The sequence below is a fragment of the Capsicum annuum genome, chromosome 12 (genome assembly GCF_002878395.1).
Source record: "Capsicum annuum cultivar UCD-10X-F1 chromosome 12, UCD10Xv1.1, whole genome shotgun sequence".
Taxonomy (NCBI): Eukaryota; Viridiplantae; Streptophyta; class Magnoliopsida; order Solanales; family Solanaceae; genus Capsicum; species Capsicum annuum.
In genome coordinates, this window is record NC_061122.1 from 157,635,586 (window position 1) to 157,659,720 (window position 24,135).

General features: G+C 33.4%; 1 pseudogene; it reads left to right on the forward strand.

The window, feature by feature from the left end:
* The first annotated feature begins 9,664 nt into the window (after nt 1-9,664).
* LOC107872692 lies at nt 9,665-10,317 on the forward strand (annotated as a pseudogene).
* The last annotated feature ends 13,818 nt before the right edge of the window (nt 10,318-24,135 follow it).

Below are 24,135 nucleotides of genomic sequence, written 5' to 3' on the forward strand. Positions count from 1 at the left end.
TGTTACCCATGCTGAACTGAATCATAAGTGATTAGAAATTTATTTTTTGAAAAATATAAACATGTCATGCTTAATTTGACCCCATGAAATATTTGGAAAAGACGTTATTTGGAGACACGTTGCCACGTCTTTAGGAAATGACTCCAAAATTCACTCAATAGGTGCAGGTAGATAACTGTTTAGACATTGTATTCAATTATTGAATGTCTTTATTCAATAATTATTATAAAAATTTGACACTCTAATCCAATAGTATAGCTATTCACAAAAATAGAACAAACACCTTTGAAAAATTGTGATTGTCCAGTGTAATCTACATTTATAAAGTTCAACAATAATATCTATTAAATATTAAATATTAAATATTAAATATAGTTAAGTTATTTGGAGTTTAAACTTAATTATATTTTCAAATCTCCAGTAATTTATTCGATACTTGTGATCATCTGAAAATACTTGTGATTCTCAAGCTTTTGTCTCGGCATAATTGTGAGCTTTGTCAATTTATTTCTCTTTTCATTGTTGTTTTAGTATTTCATTTGGCTTTTATAGTAGAAGTTAAAGGAAAACGTTTGACAGTGGTATATGTTGTTTCTCTTAAATGTATTCCTCCTATTATTTTTACTGGCTCCACACACACTTAAAATGAAAAACATTGTTCATCATAGTTCCAATTCAATGTGTTGGCCTTACAAGTGAAAAGTAATTAAATTTTAAACACATCTTACTTGATGTGTTTCAGGGTGCATCATAACTCTTACACAAATGGGCATTACAAAGTAGATGTGCCAAGTTACAAGCACTAGATGGAAATTAAAGGCCACCACCCTCTACTGTCTGCAAACCATGCAAGCTGATGCAAAGTTTTTGAAATTCAAAGCCATCCCACACACCTCTCGATGTTTTTTATTGTGTATATCTTGTCCTTTTGAATTGTGCTTCTAAATTCTAGATTCAACCATCAATTGTGTCTTCCTAGATATTACATGCAATAGAGCATTTTGGTGCTGATTTTCCCATTTAACTATGTCAGTCATAGTGATCCCATCAACATCAAGCTCCTTAAATTTCCTTTGTACCATTATTAACAACTATCACATTGTCATGAAGCTTTAATATTTAGAGTGTTTCATATTAGAAAATAGTAGACTATTCTTTTTATGTTTTCACATGGTTGTGTAACTATTGAACGATCGTTGCAGACTGTTAGGGATTGAGATGTGGTGAAACCTGCCATGGTAGAAATAAATAGTTATGCCAACATCACGAAGTATTGAGAGTTGTTTGCCTTTCTTTACATAGGTGTTTGGCCATGAAATCTAAATTTTTTTGAAGTTGGAGTTGAAGTTGGAGTTGGAGTTATGTTTGGTCATGTCTTTTTGAAACATTTTTTAGACTTTTGAAAAGTCTTTTTTAAATATAATCTTATACCCTCAACTTTATAAAACTATCAAATTTACCCAACTAACTAATTTACCTACTAACATACAACCAATTGTGATTCTTAAAACTAGTTTAAAGTCTTTAAAACTAGTATAGCGAGATGGAGTACTTGATATATGGTACTGAAACTATAATACTCAATTAAGAGATGAAAAGTCCATGTATAATAGTTATTTTTATAAAAAGAACAACTAACCGAATTTCAATGATGAAAAGATCCAAATAATTTTTGTCATTGATTAACCCCCTTTGTAACACCAGTTAACCAAATAACAATATAACAACCAACCAAATTTCTATTGTAATCACCAAATAGTTGTTCTTTGCAAAAAGAAAATTATTGCTTAATAGTTATTAACTGATAAATAGATAAATATAAATTTCAATGATGAGAAAGATTTAAATAATCTTTGTTATGGTGTTACCCCCTGCAAATGATGATTTAGTTAGAAGACCCCTCTCAATACTAAAAGTTTTCAATAATCTAGGGTAACAAGTGTGCTTAATATCATGAAAATTTAAAAAGACAATTTCATCATAATAACCAATTTGGCTCGACAAGCATCATAATGATGGTTGGCCAAAGTTAAAATGGGGTTTTTCTATAAAAATTTAAAAATTTAGGGTCATTACAACAGTAATAAAAGTTAAAATTGGAGTTGGAAAAAAGTCAAAACAACAAAAAGTTTTTTTCACTTTTCAGAATATAATTTGGAATATTTTTTGGAATTTCCATGGTCAAACACCACATATTTTATAAAGTGAAAATTTTTTCTAGAGAAAAGGTTAAAATAGTTTATGGCCAAACGGGCTCATTGCTTTCCTCCCTTTGGATGACATCACTTGTTTAACACCTACTATGTGAAGTCTCCCTTTGTCCATCTTTTGTTGCGCTCATTTTGAATTTTTTTCTCCTTTTAAACTTCACTTACAGATGATTTATGTTAAAGAAATTCGAAGTTACTGAAAGATGATGCAATTTGGTTTTGTCATAACAAACCAAAAAAGTGAATTGTAAGAAAAATTGTTTAGACAAATGCAACACTTATTTGCATTCAAGTGCTACTTGGATTCTGATTCACCCAAAACACAAAAACAAGAACAAATTAATGAAAATCAAAAAACAATAAGGAAAAAAGGATAAAATATGAACACAAGAAGAGGAATGTAAGAAAATCAAATGTATATTAAACCAATGATCCTCAAACGTAATACTAATATAAGCACCTAATTTCTATGACGATTGAGAGGGGAATTAAATTTGTCATAACCAACATTTCTAATCAAATCAATAAGCTCCCAAAAATCTCAATAAACACTCTTAAGTGTAAGTTCATCCAATTTCATCTAAGTCTAAATAATAGAGAAATGGGCTCAAAAGTGACCCATTACAACAAAGTCCCATTAGACACTTTTAGCAATGCACTTTCTATGCTCCATGCTATTATCCAAACACGATGTTACTCAATGGGCTCCTGAATCATAGCATCAAATATAGCTACCCTCATGTATCAATCTGTCATCCAAACATGCACTTGCTTTTCTAGGAGATCAAATCTTGAATTTTTAGGCGTTGTCCTTGAAGCGTAGATCTCGAAAGATTAGACCACATTTGGCATTTATAAGATTCACCAGATTATAATTGTGTTCTTATATTTGAATTGCAAAGTGGAATAGCAAACAAGGTCGTAACACACAAGTGGAACTCATATCAAAGTCCATGCGTCAAATTGTATGTGTGAACCTAAAAAATTTGCTACAACGTCTTGAAGATTGAGCTAATTAGGTATATGAGTAGCATAAATTATCAGTATCTCAATTCACATATATAATTTGGATGTTAAATAGATTGATTGATTGACGATCAACCTAATTGGTCGAGTTATAGGCTTAGCTTAAAGTATTTCAAGCAAAACAACTATGATTGCTTATTTTTAGAATTGAAAACTTACTTCAAAATCTAGCCTAATATGTGATGTGTTAATTACATATATATGGTAGGATAAAATGAAGCCTGAAATAAAAATATTTTAAGTTATTTTCAATTATCACAACATGACTGTAGACATCAAAATCTTGTAAAACTCTGCTAGAAGAATTCAAATTCTACTAGAATTTTTGGTGATTGTAGACGTCGAAATCTTGTAGAACTCTACAAGAAAAATCCAAATTCTACTAAAGTTCTTGGAGGCTACCTACATCAACCCTAAATTATGTCTTTAAAAGGGTGACTTATTCCCTCAAAGAAATATCTTGAATATCCCATAAATTCATAGGTATTCGTAAAAAGATTAGATCTCCAATATCCCACAAAATCATGTAATATTCATAAAGATATCATCCTATGTTCGAGGAATACGCTACTAACGACCCTCAAATTATGAAGAAATCAAGAGATCAAAAATCAAGAGAAAGGAATTAAGGGAGAAGCAGATTTTTACCCATATTGTTTATCAATAAAATAAATTTTTTCTTCATATTTTATTTGTGATCGCAATTTATTTGTCATTGTAAAAATTATGTTAGCAAACTGGCACGCCCAGTGGGACCAAACCTATCATTCATCCCTTCTCTCATAAATCAGATCTGTAAATCTGTAGCTGACAGAAAATGGAAGTTCTATGGGTACTTCAAGACTCGTTATCAATTCTACACTTCGACCAGCCTTGAATTAGGGAGAAATTGTTGACATCGAAATCTTGTAGGACTCTACAAGAAGAATCTAAATTCTGGTAGAGTTGTTCGCATTTGTAGTCATTGAAATCTCGTAGAACTCTATCAGAAGAATTCAAATTCTTTTAGAGTTATTAAAGGCTACTCTACAACAACCCTAAATTATGCCTATAAAAGGAGAGGCTTACTCCCTTCAAGAAACATCTTGAATTTCTCATAAAATCATGGGTATTCATAAAAAGAGCAAATATCTAATATCCTACAAAATCATGGGATATTCATAAAGATATCATCCTACGTTCGAGAAATATGCTATTAACGTCCTTCAAATTACGAAAAAATTAAGTGATTAAGAGAGAGCAATCAAGGGAGAAACAAATTTTTACTCATATCGTCTATCAATAAAAAATTTTATTTTTTCATATTTTATTTGTGATTGTAATTTATTTCTGTTACTGTAAAATTTGTTGGAAATAATGACCCAAGAGACATATAAGACATCTTCGGGAGTACAAGTATCTGATTATCCGATGTGTAGTTGCTTCCAAGAACATCATAACTTTCATTTGATGTGCATCTGTAAATTGTGACTAGTTTTACACACTTTATATTTTGATATAGAAGATATTTCCTGGATTGGATATGATGACAGAAAATATTTCCTCTTAGGCTCTTACCTTAAGCATCTCCTATTGATTGTGATGTACTTAAATGTTCTACCTTCCAACCATAACATAACATCGTGGCTATGCGTACATGATATTTTTCTGTTTGCAGAAGATAGTACGTAAGCGGTCTTACCCTACTTTGTAAAAGTAAATGGACCATTTTTGATCAGTCACAAAATAATATATTCATAGATTTAAAGATGTCTTTATTAATAACATCAACTTTTAGTACATTTTTAAATAGGAGAAAGACCCAACCAAGATTTTCAATAACCATGTTAAAAAGTAGAAGGATTATTTTGAACTAAATAAGAGCAATATACACTTATGCTTTGGCAAACACCAATAATTAATTAGATCTATTTATGCATTCTTGAACATAAGTATTATTTTTTGAAAAAATTACCTATTACGCTACCTAAACATTTGGATACTTCAAATGAATTATGTATGCAATGGTACAACGATGATTAAATTTCAGAGGAATTTATAACAATGTATTTTTCTTAATAAAATTTTAAAATATACTTTTAAATTCATTCAGAAGTAAATTTTTGTATGCTGATGTTTCGCAACGACAATAAATCACAAGGTCAAGTAAACCCACTGATGGATAGTATTTAGCATAAAATATTTTTCATATTGTCAACTTTACGGTACTCTCTCAAGGATTTAAAACCGACAACAAATTGTCATTGTTCATGACAAAGCAACTAAAATGGGTAAAACAAATATATGCTAGGAATAGTCTATATGAAAGTAGCTTCATATAATATCTGTTCATCATGATAAAATCAAAATAAGCAAAAAAAAACATGCATCTAACTGAACTTTGACGTTCATCTTCGCAGGTTTAGACAACATTCAGTTGTCACGATCTCAACAAACAAGTCATCATATGATGATATACATTGATCCTTTATAGAAATTTGTACTTTAATCTTTTATGTATACTTATTTACCCAATACTTTATTTTAATATTACAAACAAATTAAAAATAATGTACTATATATCTTGACATACACGTGCAACACATGTATGGAGAAACTAGCATATATATATGAAAAGAGTCAAATTTATCTCTCTACATTGAAAAAATGGCTAAATATACACTTCATTATATTTTAGGGTTAAATTTTCCCTCACTGTCATACTTTGTTACCAAATTTACTCTTCTAGTTTGAAAAATTGGTTAAATATATCATTTGTCATACTTTGAAACCAAATTTACCCTCTATTTCATTTTTGAAAGCATATTTACCCATATTGTTAAGAAACTTTTCATGTGTACTATTTCTTTAATAGAAAAACCCAAATCAGTGTTAAATTATGCAATTTATTTAAGTAAATCACACCCTAATCTAATTCGCCTGATTCGACCAACAAAAAATAAGCTAACAAAAATACACCTCCCTTAATTTTGTTAGTGAAAATTTTCTATCACGGCCCCAACCAAGGCCTAGTCGTGACGGGTATCTCAAGCTCACTTAGAGTCGGAAACTATCCCCTTAGCCTATCATACAGAACACAATAAAATAATACAGTAGAAGTCAACCAAATAGTAATAAGAAGGATAGATAATCAAATGTAAGCTTTATGAATCAAAACCAACATCTAATCCACACTTGTCCACAAAATTCTCTAAAACCAGAATATCAACTAAGTTGGGATATGCTCCCGACTAAGACAGATGTATCCAAAAGAAATACTAAGTGAATAAAGAAACCAGAGAAATGACAGGGCCTGCCAAAAAAATGGAGGTTCACCACTTCATAGCAAATCCATAGGATATTAAGTCAACTAACGTTACACAAGGGCAATAGAAAATCCTGCATACCCAACATCATGAAATAATTCACGTCCAAGGATGGTCAGTGGGATAAGTACTAACATGTAATTCAGGAAAAGTGATAAAATAATTTCATGTCCAAAATTAGTCAAACTCTATGGAAACATTCATATATACGCATATAAGATGTCAGGATAAGGTAAAGGGTCATGAATATGAGAGTTTAAACCATTAACCTAAACTGTATAGTTCACTACATCTTAAAGGCATCCACAGGCTATATGGGTTCAGATGCCCCTACTGAAAAGGCTCCAAGTTTGTGTTAGCCATACAAACCAAAGAATCTGAAAGAACAGCTAAAGACACCAAGGCCCTACCATTACAAAATAGGATGTGTGAACCAAGCATGCGATCATATAGACTCCTACGCCGGCAAACGTGGTTTTTAGTGTTAGTCCCCTCGGGACTACACCTTCATGGTAAACTGCACAATTTCCTTTAAGCCCAAATTAAAACTATTTGCACATAAACCCAACTATCACTACAAAAAAATGGCAAAATTGTGACAGAGATTTTAGTCACAAATTCATCACAAATCACTGGTTGTGATGGATTTGTGATAAAAAATTGTGCATCTCAGAACCTTTGGTCATAAAATCATTGTGACAAGTTTAATTTCCGTCACAAAATTATTGTGATGGAACTGAGATAGATTGTCCGTCACAATATAAATCCATAAATTTGACTTACATTTCGTCACAAATTTATAATAGATTTTTGACAAAAATTCTATTATAAAATAGTGATAGAATAATTTTCGCAACAAATTTCCAAACCTAGTCACTACAATTGTGACAGTATATTTCATTACAAATAATTTATGAAAGACTAATTTAGTCACAATTTATGATAGATTGTGACAGATTAAATCTATCACAAATTTTATTTGAATTTTTAATTTTAATAAAAAATAATTATCTCTCTCACTCTCTCTCACACACACTATACATACACAAAACATAATACAAGATTTATAATAAAAAATGTATAAAGTTAATTAAAAGTGCAAAATCACAACTTAAATAAGCAAAAGTCTACCAATATTTAAAATTTAAAGCATATAGCTATCCAAAAAAGTATGACAATGTTCAAGTCGACACTTCAAGTAACTAAAATCTCAAAATATTAAACACTTAAGCATTATATGAGTCCCTATTAGGGAGAGTAAGATTACTCAACGAGCAAGAAGATAATGTCATATCACTCATCATGTGAGACCATTTCTCCTCTATAGATTTGAATCAATCATCACTTTGTTGCCTCAAAACGAGAAACCTCTTGCTTTACTCATTGCACCTCAAACTCTACACGCTCTTGAAGAACTCTCTCTTAATTTTCTCTCACATGCGAAACCTCTTTCTCAAGCATTTTGATGCGCTCTTCGGCAACATGATCGACACTATAGGCAAATTGCATGTCATATTATACAAGGTTGAAGCTTGAGATCCCAATCCATACACACATTTTTTTTTGCTCCACCCACTATATCACATGCAATTTATATCTTCTTGATCTTTTGATGAATTATTTATTAATCTCGAATAAGCAGTAGCTATGACAACCTCCATTTTATCCTAAAAAATATAAATAATCAACCAATAAAAATAGTATAAAACAAAAAAAAGCTAAAACTATTAATTAATAAGCAGAAGATAGATGCTACAGGTATTATTGAATGATGTTAAAGTATAAGAGAAAGTAAACATAAGATATCCTGTATAGAGTCTAAGCAAGCATGTGAATTTGTGATACTCAAACTCTCTAAAAATGTTAAGTCACACCCATGTCGAATGCTTCATTTTGAAGAGTCCGAACAACTTTATGAGTGATACTCAGCATCTAAATATTCCCTCCTCCCCCCAATAAAAACCAACAACTTTTCTATAACCAGAAGATACAAAAGCTAGTGTTAAATTTATATAATATGTACAAGAAACTCAAAAGAATACACACTAGTATTTGTATACTCTTTTTACTGCCTTACAAAATAGTGCAGTATAGCAAACATATTGAACTAAAAAGCAGACTGACTCTATGTTGTTCGGGCTCTTCAAAAATATCATCAAAAGTGTGTCGAATTCTTCCAAAGCTATGCATTTTTGGAGGACTAGACACAAATACGACAATATTTTTTAGTGTTATCTTGGACCTGAGAGTTGTTATGAAGACATATATGAGAAGGAATTGTAAGAGCTACAGGTAGTACTGCTAAAGTTTTTGTTTTGTTGATGTTACTCAAACACATTAATCTTTTGAACCCCCTCGATCATCGTGCTTCAGTGAATGTTGTACTACTAAAGTTTCTATTTTTAGTTAGTATTAAGAAGGGTCAGGTTGATAAACTAGATAAACTAAGAGAATAAACTACCTTACATATATAATATCCTTGAGAAAAAAAAAGGCCACTTACATTTACATATACTACATATATAATACTGGTAACTTTCTTAAACATCATACAATACTAACTAAAACTAACACACAAACAACATTCTTAAAACAGATACTACTATCATAAAACCTAAGGTTAGTTCAAAGATAAATCAAGATGAGAGATCCAATGTTTTTATTTCACCAATTGATAATATCCTCATAACTACTTCATGATTATATAACAAAGGGATTACTAGTTAATTACTTCTTGTTTTTCTTTTTCTTATAAAGTATATCAAAAAGAGATCGAAAAGATCATATATACTTTTAGAAGAAACTTAGTTAATTAGTTAGTTAATCAGATGCTTAGCTAATTCCTCCAATGATGAATTAATTTATATTTAGTTTGAATTGGAGGAATATTAACTAACATATATATAAAGCTAAGTAGGAATCTAATTCACAGTAACATACGATGTAGCCATTGGGCCCAATGTATATATGACTGTTGGGAGCCCAAAACAGATAAATAGCTAATTTTATTTTAAAAAAAAGTTCTTATAAATACCCTACACTTTCAAATCATTTTCCACAAAAATTTTAAGTGACGTAGAGTTACTATATAGAAAAAAGTAGAAAAAGTTTAAGAAAATAGAAATGGAAAGTGATGTTATGGTGTCAAAATTCAAGAGAATTTGTGTGTTTTGTGGGAGTAGTCAAGGGAATAAAAGTATTTATCAAGATGTAGCTATTGGCCTAGGCAAAGAATTGGTCTTAAGAAACATTGATTTGGTCTATGGAGGAGGTAGCATAGGCCTAATAGATTTGGTTTCACAAGCAGTTCATGATGGTGGTAGGCATGTTATTGGAGTTATTCCCAAGAAACTCATGCCTAGAGAGTTAACTGGCGAAAAAGTAGGAGAAGTGAAGGTAGTTGCAGATATGCATCAAAGAAAAGCAGAAATGGCTAGGCACTCTGATGCTTTTATTACATTATCAGGTGGTTATGGCACACTTGATGAGCTACTTAAAGTAATTAGTTGGGCACAGCTTGGCATCCACGGTAAGCCGATAGGATTTCTGAATGTGGATGGATATTACAAATCATTATTGTTATTTATTGACAAAGATGTGGAGAAAGGCTTCATCAGTCCCAATGCTCGCCAAATCATCGATCTGTGCCAACAACAATAGAGCTTGTTGAGAAACTCAAGGAATATGTTCCTTGTCATGAAAGAGTTACTTCAAAGTTAAACTGGGATACGGAGCAGCAGCTTGGCTACCCTCAAGCACAAGAAATTGTTCGGTGATTAAAAAAAGGGATTTGCAAGCATATAATTTCTCTGCTTGGGTAACTTAGCTTTCTATGCTTGTTCGCTTCTCGATTATGTTTATAACTTATTTTTGATATTAAGCATGTAATAAGCTTACATTTATATATTAAGAATGTACTTCAATTAAAAGTCACGTTTGGCGATTTTCCAAGACAACTCACCTATGCTTGCATTGAATTTGGTTTGAGTTGGTGATATGTTAGATGAGCCACCATTCAAATAATAGGTCATCAACTATATCGTCAACTGAAGAAAATTCTCTTCTGAAAATAATTTTCCTATAAAATTTGATAAGCTTAACCATGAGGTTTACAACAAAGTTCCAACAGAGTATAACCCACCACCACAACAAAGTTCTAAACAAAAAGTAAAAATAAGCAAACCATAATAAGAACAAGAAGATGTCAACGACAAAAACCAAACCACAACAAGATATCAACGACAATGCTAGTGAATCGAAATAGGTCACACATGGCTTGACTAGACTTCAAGATTTAAAAAAAAATAGAATTTTTAAGAGTACAAGATTGCAAAAAGTGTAGTGAATCAAAATTGGCCCCACATGGCTTCACTACTTCAAGATACAAACAACAAGTGTAGTGAATCGAATTGGCCCCACACGGCTTTACTACTTCAAGATACAAACAACAAGCTACTCTACTTGCAAGATCTATATTGATCTCATGCTCTTAAGATCTAAAGAATGAGAAGCTTATTAGCAAACTTACATTAATGCTCTTCCACTTGGCATCGACAAAACTGCCATCTTTTTTTGGTGCAATTCTTAAATATCTCCCATGAATTTGGTTCACGGCCCATTTCGGCTGCCTGAAGAAAAAAAATTCAACATTAAAATCTGAGATAAAGTAAAAGAATTAAGGATGAGCAAAATCTAATAGTGTAGATTACCTTCTCTTATAATAAGTGAGGCGTCTTAGTTATCTACTCCCTTTTGGTAACTAATGATATGTTAACTCATGGTCCCATTTTGTTTTTGTGGTGGGTAAATTTTGTTGGAGATGTTGTAAGCCATCGTGTGTACTACATTAGCAAACAACCTTACCTTGATGCCTTTATAATTTCTAGTTCCTGGAATCATGATTGGAAAGGACAATATGGCATCAGAAACTACAGTGCAATCTCTTTCAATTTGTTATTGCAAGGATGCATCTTTGATTCTTATTAGCATATCGCACATTGCATCAAAGGTTATCTGAATCCAAATTTCATAAGTTCAGTACTCAGCATACACTTACTGCAGTACATGTCAGACGATTAATAAGTTCTTCACTTTATCAAGTCAAGGGGGTCTAAATAACTTCTATTTTCTCATAGCAAACTTGATAGAGTAACTTGTAAAAAGAAAGTAAAAATCCTGTGCTAACCAGTTATATTGCATTGATTTTGCAAAAGAATTTTATATAGCGTCGGTTTATATAACTTAAATCCTTTTACTATTACTTCTTTTGGTAATTATATGCTTCAACTTAATGTTAATCACCCTACAGTTTTCTTATAGATATTAGTAATAATTAGGATCTCACATCTTCTTTTTCTGTCTGGTTTATCTTGAATTTGTCGAAAGGCCCAGACGAATACATCAACTCATGTTTCAACTAATCAAAAAGGAAAAAGGGATTAAATTTATTCAAGTCATAATACCAAAGTAACAGTGTTAGTACTGTACTAGTAGTGGTTCGATAGCCTAAGATTTCTGTTTTGGTATGTACGATTGTATAAATGGAGTAATTGATCCAAAGCCATTTTGGACAAATTACCTTCATGTTGAAGTCAAGCACAGTGAAGCTCTTTCCTTCCTTTTGTACTTTCTTTAATCTTTCACATAGCATGTTATCAAATCTCTGGACAAACTTTAATAATGAATTCATAGGGAAAGGATCAGATATGAGGTGCTTAATCCTTTTGTGACTTTCTTGAGGAACACATAACAAACTTTTCTTTCCCACATCATCTGCCATCGACTTCACATAGCCCTTGTTGAAAAGATCAAAATCATTGGTAAAAATTATTTTTGCACCCTCAACACTTGGAATAAACACATTTATCTTTCCGACGATTCTGCCATGGGTATGTTTTATTTCCTATTTTACAACAACAACAATAAACCCACTGTAGTCCCACAAGAGGAGACTAGGGAGGGTGGTGCATGTCCAGCCTTACCCTTACCTTATCAATTAGAGACACTCTTATATGGAGAGGTAAAAGTAATTCATTGTGAGTCTATTCCTCATAGAGACATTCTTGAAGAAGTAAAAAGAATTCTTTATGAGTCTATTCCTCACAGACACATTCTTACAGTAAATTAAAAATCTCTTAAATGTTGCCCAATGCAAGGGCCATGAAATCACCAATCTTACAGTAAATTAAAAATCAAAGCAAAGGCCAAACAAATTCACATACATGGATCAGAATATCATGGTAGAAAATAACTCAAGACTTCATTTTATCCTACTTAGTATTAGCTTGAAATATACTTATCCAACTAAACTACTTAGTAATATGACCAATCCTTGAGCAGCTTGATATTATTTTACTATACTTAGTAATAGTTTCAATTTCACCATTGTGAGGTGCCATAGTTGTTGTAAAGTTCAAAAGCTCTTAAGCTATAACTATAGTGTAGCTCGAACTTTTCAAACTTCTTGTAGTACCATCTTCCAAATATGGGAAATGATGAAATTTTATATATCGTAAATGGGTAATTTGCGTCTGAATCATTCATTGATGCTATAAAAAGGAAAAAAAACCCTTCCAAATATGCACTCCTTTTGAAGGATCCGACACACAACAAACCTCTTGAAGAGTCCAAGTAACATACACTATGGGCACGCAGAAATGCAGAGAAGGTTTTTTTTATTATTAAGGAATATTTATGAAAAGAGGTTAACTTCAATGATGGAACTAAGTATAAAACGACTACAGAGGTATTATAAAACTCAAGAACGAGCAGTTGCATCAATTGTGGCAAAAACACACAAAATTTTTGCAAAATTACACAAAAAGCTACACCATAAAGTCTACTTAAACCAACACAAATAGCTACACAATAAATCTGCTCATAACAACATAAAATCTTCTTTAAAACTGAACAAAAAATAACAAAAACAATCGCACATACCTCTACAACCTATTAATAATATTGGTTTCCATGTTCAATCAAGATTATCAAAATATTTACTTATATTACCCGTACATACGCGACAATTTTGTGATATGATGCAGATGTATCCACACAATGTGAAATTTAAAGAATTTACCAAAGTATCTAATATTCTTGATATAGTTGAACTAAAATGGCATAAAGGGGGTTAAAAAATAGAATCATGAAAGTGAATACAAACATATTCTTTAAATAAACCATCAAACTGAAAGGTAAATATATACTCAACTAATTAAGCAACCAATAAGGGGGTAAAGAGAGAATTCTAATTAAGACTATTTGGTCGAATTTGAGATTTAAAAAATAGATTTTGAGAAAAATTACCTCAAAAAGTTAAGAAGAACATAGAATTTAAGATAAATGCAAGGCTTATTAAAGAAAAACTTGGTTCACTATCTTCTCAAAGCTCAATAAGTGAAAATGAAAGAACAATAGGGTTTTTGTGTTTTGAGGAAAACTGAAAAAGTTGTAAAAAAAAAAAAAAAGAGGGACACTGAAAATATAAAATTCTTAGAGGGAAAATAAAGTGCCTAATTCTATAAATTCATCAAAAAAAAATTTTGTTGCGGAATAAATCTATCACAAATTTTTATTACATTAGTTACTTTTTCAAAAAGTTTATTGTGATAGAATGTTCATTCTATCACAAATTTAGTTACGAATTTGTGACGGAAAGTTAATATTTTTCTCGTCATCTTTGATTTGTGACAAAAATATATTTGTCACAAAAATTATATTTCAAATTTGTTAGTTTCGAATTTTTATGTGAAAATAGAAAAAAAAAGTAAAATTTCATAATTATGCAAGAACAATTTGTCATAAATTCATCAAAATTCTGTAACAAATTATGACAGAAGTGTTCCGTCAAAAATTTTCTGTCACAATTTTGCCATTTTCTTATAGTGATATTAACCTAAAGGCCTTATATTAAGGCATTTACCACATGGTATCGTCATACCAATTATGCTTGAAAGCTCATATAATATGCCAAACCAATTCATGTATCCATTTGACTACATCATTGAGTGAGGATGCAAGAACTAGTTAAATGCATTAGTATTTCTTCTCGTCTATGAATCAAATAGGGCAAATTAGGTATATTCCTATCATAAATTCAAATCATAACTTTAATTCATTGAATGACTACGATCCTATTTTGTATATCCTATATTTTATTCTATCATTCCTCCTTTTAGGCTCATGATAGAATTATGCATTTATCCTAAGGGTCGTGAATCTGTAGAATAGTTAATACAAGGATACATGAACAACCAATAATGATAATAATCCTAAACTAAGTTGAATATAAGAAAAAATACTCATATTCTTGGCCTTAACCTCGGATAAGGGTGTTTAGCCACTCATGGAATTACAAAGAATCATAGTTAATGAATTCATGTTATAATACAAAAAGTAAACAAAAGTAAAAGTTTTAAAACCCTAATTGAAAGCTCCTCAAGTGTATTCCAAGCCCCACAAGTTGTCCAAGGTATTTACAAGTCAAATGGATGTTTTATTTATGTTGGGCCACATTTAGATGATTTGAACTTACCTCCGTGCCACACCCCTTTCGCACTGCTTACGTAGTCTAGCATACCAAAATGCGGAGGCACACTGGAATTTCATTTTAATTTACAACCAACGGAGTGGAACTCCCTTATATCAATGGCTAGGGAACGTGTCACGCCCCTAAGCCCAAATTTTTCAAATTTAGTCGTAGTTCCTTCCATGCATTTAGCCTCCTAGACCTTGCTTTGTGTTAGATTTTCCACATCAATTTTATCTTGGAAATCATCCATTTATCATGTTTATCATCTCACCGAGCATCCAATATCATAAAACACCATGAATTAGAACCTTAAACATACTCAAATCACACAAGACGAACTAGCACGGTGCATTGCTCAATCTAAGAATACTAGTTATCTTGTTTAAACTTTTATTGGGAATTTTGCTTCCAAACTGGATTTGTACACACCTTAAACATCATAAAGACATAACTTAACACTTAGATGCTTATTTATATAAAGATTAACTCATTATGCACACAAGAAATCTAAAAACTAAGCTAATTAAGGCTAGACAACAACACCTAGGTGTATAAATCGAACTAAGATCAACCTCTACTTTGAAAAAATGATGAAATATACTCTTTGTCATACTTTAGGGTAAAATTTACCCTTGATGTCATACTTTGGGGTAAAATTTATCCTTGTTGTTAAGAAAATTTTCATATGTACCCTTTCTTAATAAAAAAGCTCAAATCTATGTTAAATGCCCCATTTTAAAAGAATAAAATGAACCTTAGTATAACCCATCCAATCTGACTCATGCTAAAAAAAGACATAAATAAATATAACCCTCCAGTTTTGTTGGTCAAATTTTTCCAATGAGATTAAACCAATGGATAAATATCAATGCATAGCTCATGAAAAATTAATTCGCATCAATGCAAACACAAAGAAATATATCCCTCTCTTAGTTCACAGATTTTTTGTTAGGCAGAGCTCATGAAAAATTGTATTTAATGGTCAAATACAATAGATCGGCACATCATATATTTTTTTGGGTAATTAAAATATCCTGGGTTTTGACCCTTCAAAAATTTCCTGGAAATCTATTCTCCGAGCCCAATATGACTCATGGGTATGATCCTATGCTAGGGTACGAGTGGTATGATCCTATTGTATGTTGACCAATGTTAGTTGGTGAGATATTTTTAGTCACTAGAATGGGTATAACTTAGAGGTATGAATCATAAGGAATTGACATGAGTCATATCGGGGAATCACATAGTGGGTAGTGTTTGATCCTCCTGGTATTTTATACTGCCAGGGATACGAGTTATTGTTACGGATCATATATTATGGTTATGAATTGGTTGGATGAGTCATATACTAGATAGTTTTTTATTTAAGGGTTGAGGCTTGGATACGAATGGTGGATACCAATCGTATAGGAAGGTATGACTCTTATGAGTTAATCATATCCCTGTGATAGGTTTTTGAGGGATTTAAGTGAGGGTATTCTGGATATTTCTCGATGTACCCTAATTAGGACCCACGACTTCTAATACACTTAAGAGGTTATTTACCCTATTATTCTATTCATTAATACATAAAAACTATTCCAAAGCATCTCATAATTCTCTCAAGATCTTTTGGGGCAAGAAGGCTAGGGTTTCATCTTGTAGATTGCTTTGGGGCTTATCTTGGCAATTTCTTTCCATCAATTCTTTGGTATAAGGCATGATTCTCTTCGCTCATTTTAATTTCAACTAAAGGCATGGTTTATATAATTGATTTCATGGTTTTACTATTTCATGATTACAGTTTTCAACTATTATTTGGGGTTTTTGATATTGACTGCTTGGTTATGATTTCCTATGGTCTTAATTATACTTTTATATGCATTGATGGTGGATTTCGACAATAGGATTTAATTGTAATCGTTTACTGGTCTTTCAAATTCATTTTTGTTATATTATGCCCTCAAGGTGTTTGATAAAATACTTATAAAGATATATTCATTCCATTAACTTCTTTTAATGGAACTATTGCATATTTTAAATTGGACAAAGAATTTATGCATGTATTAAATGGTTTGAAAATGCTAAAGGATAAATAGTTATGCTTGTGGAGAAACTGAAAGTCTTCCAAATGGATTTAATATGGTAATTAGAAGGACACCAACGGTCGTCTTAACCTAAATGGTTTGCCTATGGACATTACATGTAAGTAAGGGGTGGTATGACATTACCACTAATATTGGACTTGATTAATAAATGTTAAATGCATTATTTAGGCATGGTTTTAATTGGGCATAAATGGAGAGGTATGTAGCTAAATTGTGAAAGGTGGCAGTCTCGGAGGGACCAAAATCAAAAACTCATATTTGCCGATATGAGGGGTCTTGATGACCATGTGTGTGTTTCACATTTTATATTGGGGATGTACTAGTCATCGCATGGGATATTCCCTGGTCTTGCGGCTACATGCACTGGGGCCCTTTCAGCGGGAGAGCTGAACCTATATGGCCCGTGGGTGGTTAGGACGGAAAGGCTACACAACCCAGGCAAAGGTTTTAAATACATTCTTAACCTGGTTCCTTTTCCCAACACTTATATATGTACGGTTGTATGCATTATGGATGGTTTTACTTGATTTTATAAACGGCATTATTTTATCCTTATCCTAAGATTCATGCAAGTTGTTACTCGTTAACTCCGTCTACTAGTGGATTTATAACCATGCTATACAGAAACTGACTATTTTACTCATCCTGTTTAGCACATATTTTTGGTATCAATATTGGACTGAAGTGGCGAGCTCCATCCTTTTGAAAGACATCATTTTATGTTATGGATTTCTTTAGATATTTTTCCTTTATTTTGGATATTGGTTTTGTCCATGATTGGGGGCATATCCCAACCTGATTTGTTTACTCTTTTGGATAAAGGTTTTGTGGTACTTATAGAGGGATTGGTATGGGTGAGATCGGTATTAGTGTTGGCCTTAGCATTGGAATAAGCCAATGGGCTGACATCATTGGACAATATTGTTGGTTTTTCCATCCTATTACATTTTTGGATTGATTTTCATATTATGTTTGGTATTCCCTTTGATATATGGTTTATGGTTTTGTTTGGTATATTTGGGCAGTTGGTGCGAAACGATTGGACTCAGTTGGGTCGGTCACAGTTGTGACCCTATCTTAGAGTCTTAATGAGAACAATAATGTTATCTTATTATATTATTGAAATTCAGCCTATCTACGGTTGGACATGGGTGGTTGGGTTGGGTAATAGGGGGCGGTCCCCGGTCCTGGTTGGACTAAGGATGCCTATTACGACAAGGCCCAGGGTCGGGTTGGGTCAAGTTTGTATTAGAGCCTAGGTTTATTTTCATCTGGGAAATCCACAAAGATATATCGAGTAAACTCTCTTTTAGGTGTTTGAAGCATGCGACACTCATATGAGAGAGACTGCAAGACATTTAGGAATGTTTCACTTTTTTGGTATTCTATCTTCAAGCTTGAGTTCTCCATCCTGGAATCTCCTATCTAATTTTTGTTTGTTCATCTTTCAGATCATACCTCCTAGATCTAAAAAATAAGAAAATTCTTTCCTCCCATTTACAATAATGTTGAGAGGGTACGTCCTATGTCTAGAGTACATATTCAATCCCATGGTCCTATTCCTGATGGTACTAAAGTTCCTATGATTTTGGATAGTTCTCCTCAGGTCTCTCAGGGCAACGTAACGGATGCAGAATTTTGTTAGTCTATTCATGTCATTGCCCAATTGGTTGTTGCTCAGGCTGAGCGGGGTGCTACAGCTGCTTTGTCAGCTGGGCCCACAAGTGTTGGTCAATTTATGAAGATGGGTCCTCAAACTTTTACTTGGGTGAAGGTGGAGAAGGATCCACATGGCTTCTTGAAATAGATAGAAAAGATCTTTCGATTGATGCGGGCTACTAATATTGAGGGGGTTAACTATGCAACTTATCAGCTCAAGGATGTTGCTTATTAGTGGTATGATGAGTGCGATAGGTATAGAGGTCATATGGTAGATGAAGGGTTATGGGAGGCCTTTTCTAATGCCTTCTTGGATTGTTTCATTCCTCAAGAGTTGGGGGAAGCAAAGATGGAGGAGTTAGTGAACCTTAAACAGGGGAGGATTTCTATAAAGGAATATGCTTTGAAGTTCCATCAGCTATCAAGGTCTGCTCCTGATTTAGTGGATGATATAAGGTTGAGACTAAGGATGTGATACAAGATAAACAAGGAAGCCATGGAATCACACACCAAAATAGTCCACAAGTAAAGAAACCGAGGACTATCTTGGTGACCACACTCGAATTTGCTAGTGATAATAATAATAGAGAGAATATCACGTGTTAAACACAATAATCAGCCAGCCCCAAACTAAGATTAACAACAATATATGAAGCACAAGATGAACATAACAATGTCAAGAACAATAACAAGACAAACGACTTACAATACAAGATACCAAACCGTGACAAGATTACAAGAATGTAAATGATAGAAAGATAGACATACACTACTACAAAGTCTAAGAACCTAATGTGTTCTCAAACACAAAGACCCTTAACAATGAAAGTAGCAACTCCTACACTCTTCAAAGAACACAAGATGGAACTCAATTCTTCGAGCATCCAAGGTTCCAAGTAAACAAACAACAAGAGTGAATTCACACTCTAATTGTTACGTTGTTTCGGCCAAGCCCCTTTTGGGAGAGAACTTGTGTATTTCAATAGTGAGATACAATATTCAATATCCAAAAACTGAAAACTAAAACCCTAGAATGTTCCTTTTATAGTATATTACATAATAGGAGTTAAAAGGACAAAAATGCCCCTCAATGATGGGGCGCCCCTCTAGTGCATGTAGTGGGCCAATTTGGTGTGTATTTAGGTCCTATATGCACTTAATTTTGTACACACCAATCCTCAAGCCCAACACACACTCTCTTAAATCCATCTACGTGATTGCACTTGTATCATCCTTTCCATCTTGAGAGGAATTTGTCCACAAATTAAAGCAATCATCACCCGCAAGCTCTCCTCTTTGAATCACCTTTTCAATGCTTCTCCCAAGGTTAGGATGTTCAACCAAGGGTTCCATGAGTTCATCAAGTGTGCACCTTGGACTTACATGTTCTACAACCTGCACATAAGAAGAATGGATGCTAGGCAAAGTGCCAGCATCTTGGTTAGCAAGCAACAAAGGGCCTTTGTGGTCAAATCCCACAACCCTTTCTCTTGGCATCTCTTATTATTCACCTTTCTCACTCTTCAATTCTTCCTCCACACCCTCACAAAGCATTACTCTTCTTTCCATATACATAGGCACTACACACTCTCCATCAATCAACCAAATATCTTCCCCAACTTCATCAATTTCTACCTCGGCTTCTAGCTCTCCATCTTGATCTTTTTCATCACACTCATTTGATTCAATCCCTACCTCCTCAACAAGGTAATATAATTTTCCCTTCCTAAGGATTACATTCTTCTGATTTGGGCATCCACTAGCCTTGTGCCCCCACCCTTGACATTTAAAACATTGAAATCCCTTAGGATGAGAAGTAGAATTTAGTTTACCTTTGTTTCTTGGGGGATACCTTTAGGCAGTCTTGGTTTTAATTTGTAAAACCTTGTTCTCGGCTTGGTTGACATTGTATGAGTGCTCTTGATGTTGGTGCCAATTTGTGGAAGGTTGTTGGTGATTCTTGGACTTGCAAGCCAAGAGCTCTTTCTCAATTTCCAAGGCCGTTTGGAAGATGCCATCGATGGTGTCAAACTTGTGAAGGGTCATCCAAGAAGCTATGTCCCAATTCAACCCAACTTTGAAACGTATAATGTCATGGCTCACTTGTTCTCCTCAATGGTCAAGCTTCAACATCAATTGCTAAAATTCATCATTGTATGCCATGACACTTTTGTTTCCTTGCTTCAAGTTATACAACTTGGAAAGAAGTTCATGTTTTTAGCCCTCTGGTAGGTACCTTTGATGCATAAAGTACCTTAATCTAAACCATGGAGATGGCTTCCCAGCAATCAACACATCACTAAACCGCTTTACATACTCCCACCAAGTGTTTGCATATCCCTTAAAGTGAGCATAGCATAACAACTCTTCTTCTCTTTGGTTAGATCATTCACTTAGAATGTCTTATCACACGATGAATCCCAAGCAAGATACGCCTTGGGATCACTCTTACCCTTGAATATTGGAGGACTAACTTTGATGATGTTGATACCTAACTCCTAAGTTTGGTGACCACCTCTCTCCTCTCGGCCTAACTCACCTTGCCTATCTCTCACCTCTTCTTCCCTCAAGTGAACATCACCATAAGCTCCATAACCCCCATGTTTTTCCTCTCTACCATAACCCTCATAATAATTTGGTGGATTTGGATTAATTGGATCTTTGAAGGATAGTACGGCCTTTGGTTCAATAGAGCTTGGATTAGAAAGTGTGGTCTTTGGTTAAGTAGATGGCTCGGTTTTGGAGGTATTTGGGTTCCAAATCTATCATGTTGGACTTGGTGAATTGTAGGGAGGGTTGGTCTATCATACTCATTATTTTGGGAAGCATTTGGTGGTTGGCTCGGTAATTTGTTCATTTGGTGTAACATTTTATGGGAGATAGTAGGGGAAGGGTTTCGAGGAGTTGAAGGTTGGGAAATTCTTTGTCTTTCTACCCGTTCTAACATACCACTCATGGTAGACACATCCCCCTTTATTATTCCCAAATCCCCTCTCACGGTACCAACTTTCGTGTTTAATCTCTTAAGTGTTCGAGTGATAGCCTCAAGGGAGGCTTTTATAGTGTCAAGAGTACTGTTGTCCACAGTTTGAGATGTGGACCCTTCCATTACGAGTACCTAATAAAAATATCTACAAAAATAGCAAACAAATTATTTCAAAAGCCTCACCATACTCACACACTTCAATTACCTTACTCGTAGATTCACTAGTGTTGTAAGTCAGCTAAAGAATCCGTGAGGAGCAGAGGATTGAGTCTACTCTTGTCCGGATTTGATTTTAGTTTTGAAACTCAAACAAATATCATAAGACAAGAGCCAAGAACTAATCAATGAATCAAAACAATAAAAGGTACACAAATAATACTAACACGAACAAACGGGCACAAAACTAACTAACAAGCTAGTAGGAGATTACTAGGTCATCAATTAGTGTTCGAACTAACAAACGAAACTAAGAAGAAATAAGATGAAACTAAGAAATCTAAAATTTGAACTCAAAAAAAATGTTGTGTGAACAGTAATTTTGTATGTGGCAGTCCACTATTGGCCTCGGTTTTGTCAAAATTTTACTCTCTAAATTCAAGTCTTGACCAATTTACAACTTGGAAATGGTGGATTTAGTTAATGGAGGGAAATTTTTTCTTGGAGATTATTTTTCAAATTCAAAACAAGACTAGACTTATTGGTACTTTCTCCTTGAAACAAGGTCCTTAAATCAAGGAAAGTAGGTGAAAAGTAGTGTTCAAGTCTTTAAAGTGATGTGAACAAATCTTTCACCTTTGTAGATCTATTTGCACTTTAAAGCTTAATAAGATGATGAATGTGGTGAAGACTTCAAGAACACAATAACAACATCAAGAAAAACCAACAATAATTTCTCCAAGAACAACAACAAGTCCACAACAATTCGGCCAACCCACAACAACAACAATAACAAGATTGTCCACACAGCCAAACCTATGTTCACGGCAACAAATTCAAGTTCAAGCTTAGATTTGGACACTTTTAGTGTTGCTGAGAAAGAAACCAACACTTGAAACACTCTAAAAATACAAACTACTACCAGATCTAGTCAATAAAAACAATAAAATCTCAGCCAAGACACAACAAGAACACACTTTTCGGCCAAGAACACAACAATGGACATATTGCTATTTTCTATAATTTTCAGCTTTTCAACAATTTTTTTTTTCTTTTATTTTTCCAACTCTCAAACCCTAGTACAAAATAAAAGATGGATTTGATACCAAATGATACAAGATAAACAAGAAAGCCACGGAATCACACACCAAAACAGTCCACAAGTCAAGAAACCGAGGACTATCTTGGTGACCACACTTGGATTCGCTAGTTATAATAATAATGGAGAGAATATCACATGTTAAACACAATAATCAGCCAGACCCAAACTAATATTAACAACAATATATGAAGCACAAGATGAACATAACAATGTGAAGAACAACAACAAGACAAACGACTGTAAATGATAGAAAGATAGACATACACTACTACAAAGTCTAAGAACCTAATGTGTTCTCAAACACAAAGAACCTTAACAATAAAAGTAGCAATAGCTACACTCTTCAAAGAACACAAGAGAGAACTCAATCCTTCAAGCATCCAAGGTTCTAATCAAACAAACAACAAGAGTGAATTCACACTCTAATTGTTACGTAGTTTCGGCCAAGCCCCTTTTGGGAGAGAACTTGTGTATTTCAATAGTGAGATCCAATATTCAACATCCCAAAATTGAGAACTAAAAACCTAGAATGTTCCTTTTATAGTGTATTACATAATAGGAGTTAAAAGGACAAAAAGCCCCCTCAATGATGGGGCACCTCTCTAGTGCATGTAGTGGGCTGATTTGGTGTATATTTAGGTACTATTTGCCCTTTATTTTGTACACACCAAGCCTCGTCCCAACACACACTTTCTTAAATTTATCTACGTGATTGCACTTGTATTAGGATGTTCACTTCTTGGTTGAATAGAGATTTTATTTTGGAGAGCACGACTGCCTTATTAATTAAGGATATGGACATCTCGATATTGACTATTCATATGCAGTAGGTTGAGGATGAGAAGAAAAAGCATGTGGAGTTTAGGGTTAGGCAGGAAAAGAGGAACATATTTATTTATTAGGAAGGTGCTCAGTCTCAGGGTGGTAGGAATGGTGAAAAGTTGTAGAAAAAGAAGTAGGGCAGTTCGGGCTTCATTTTTGCTAGTTCTCCTTATCAGTCAGGAAACAGGCGTTATTAAGGTGGTGATAATTATCGAGCACAGGTTTCCCAATCTCAGCCAAGCGGAGGTCAGT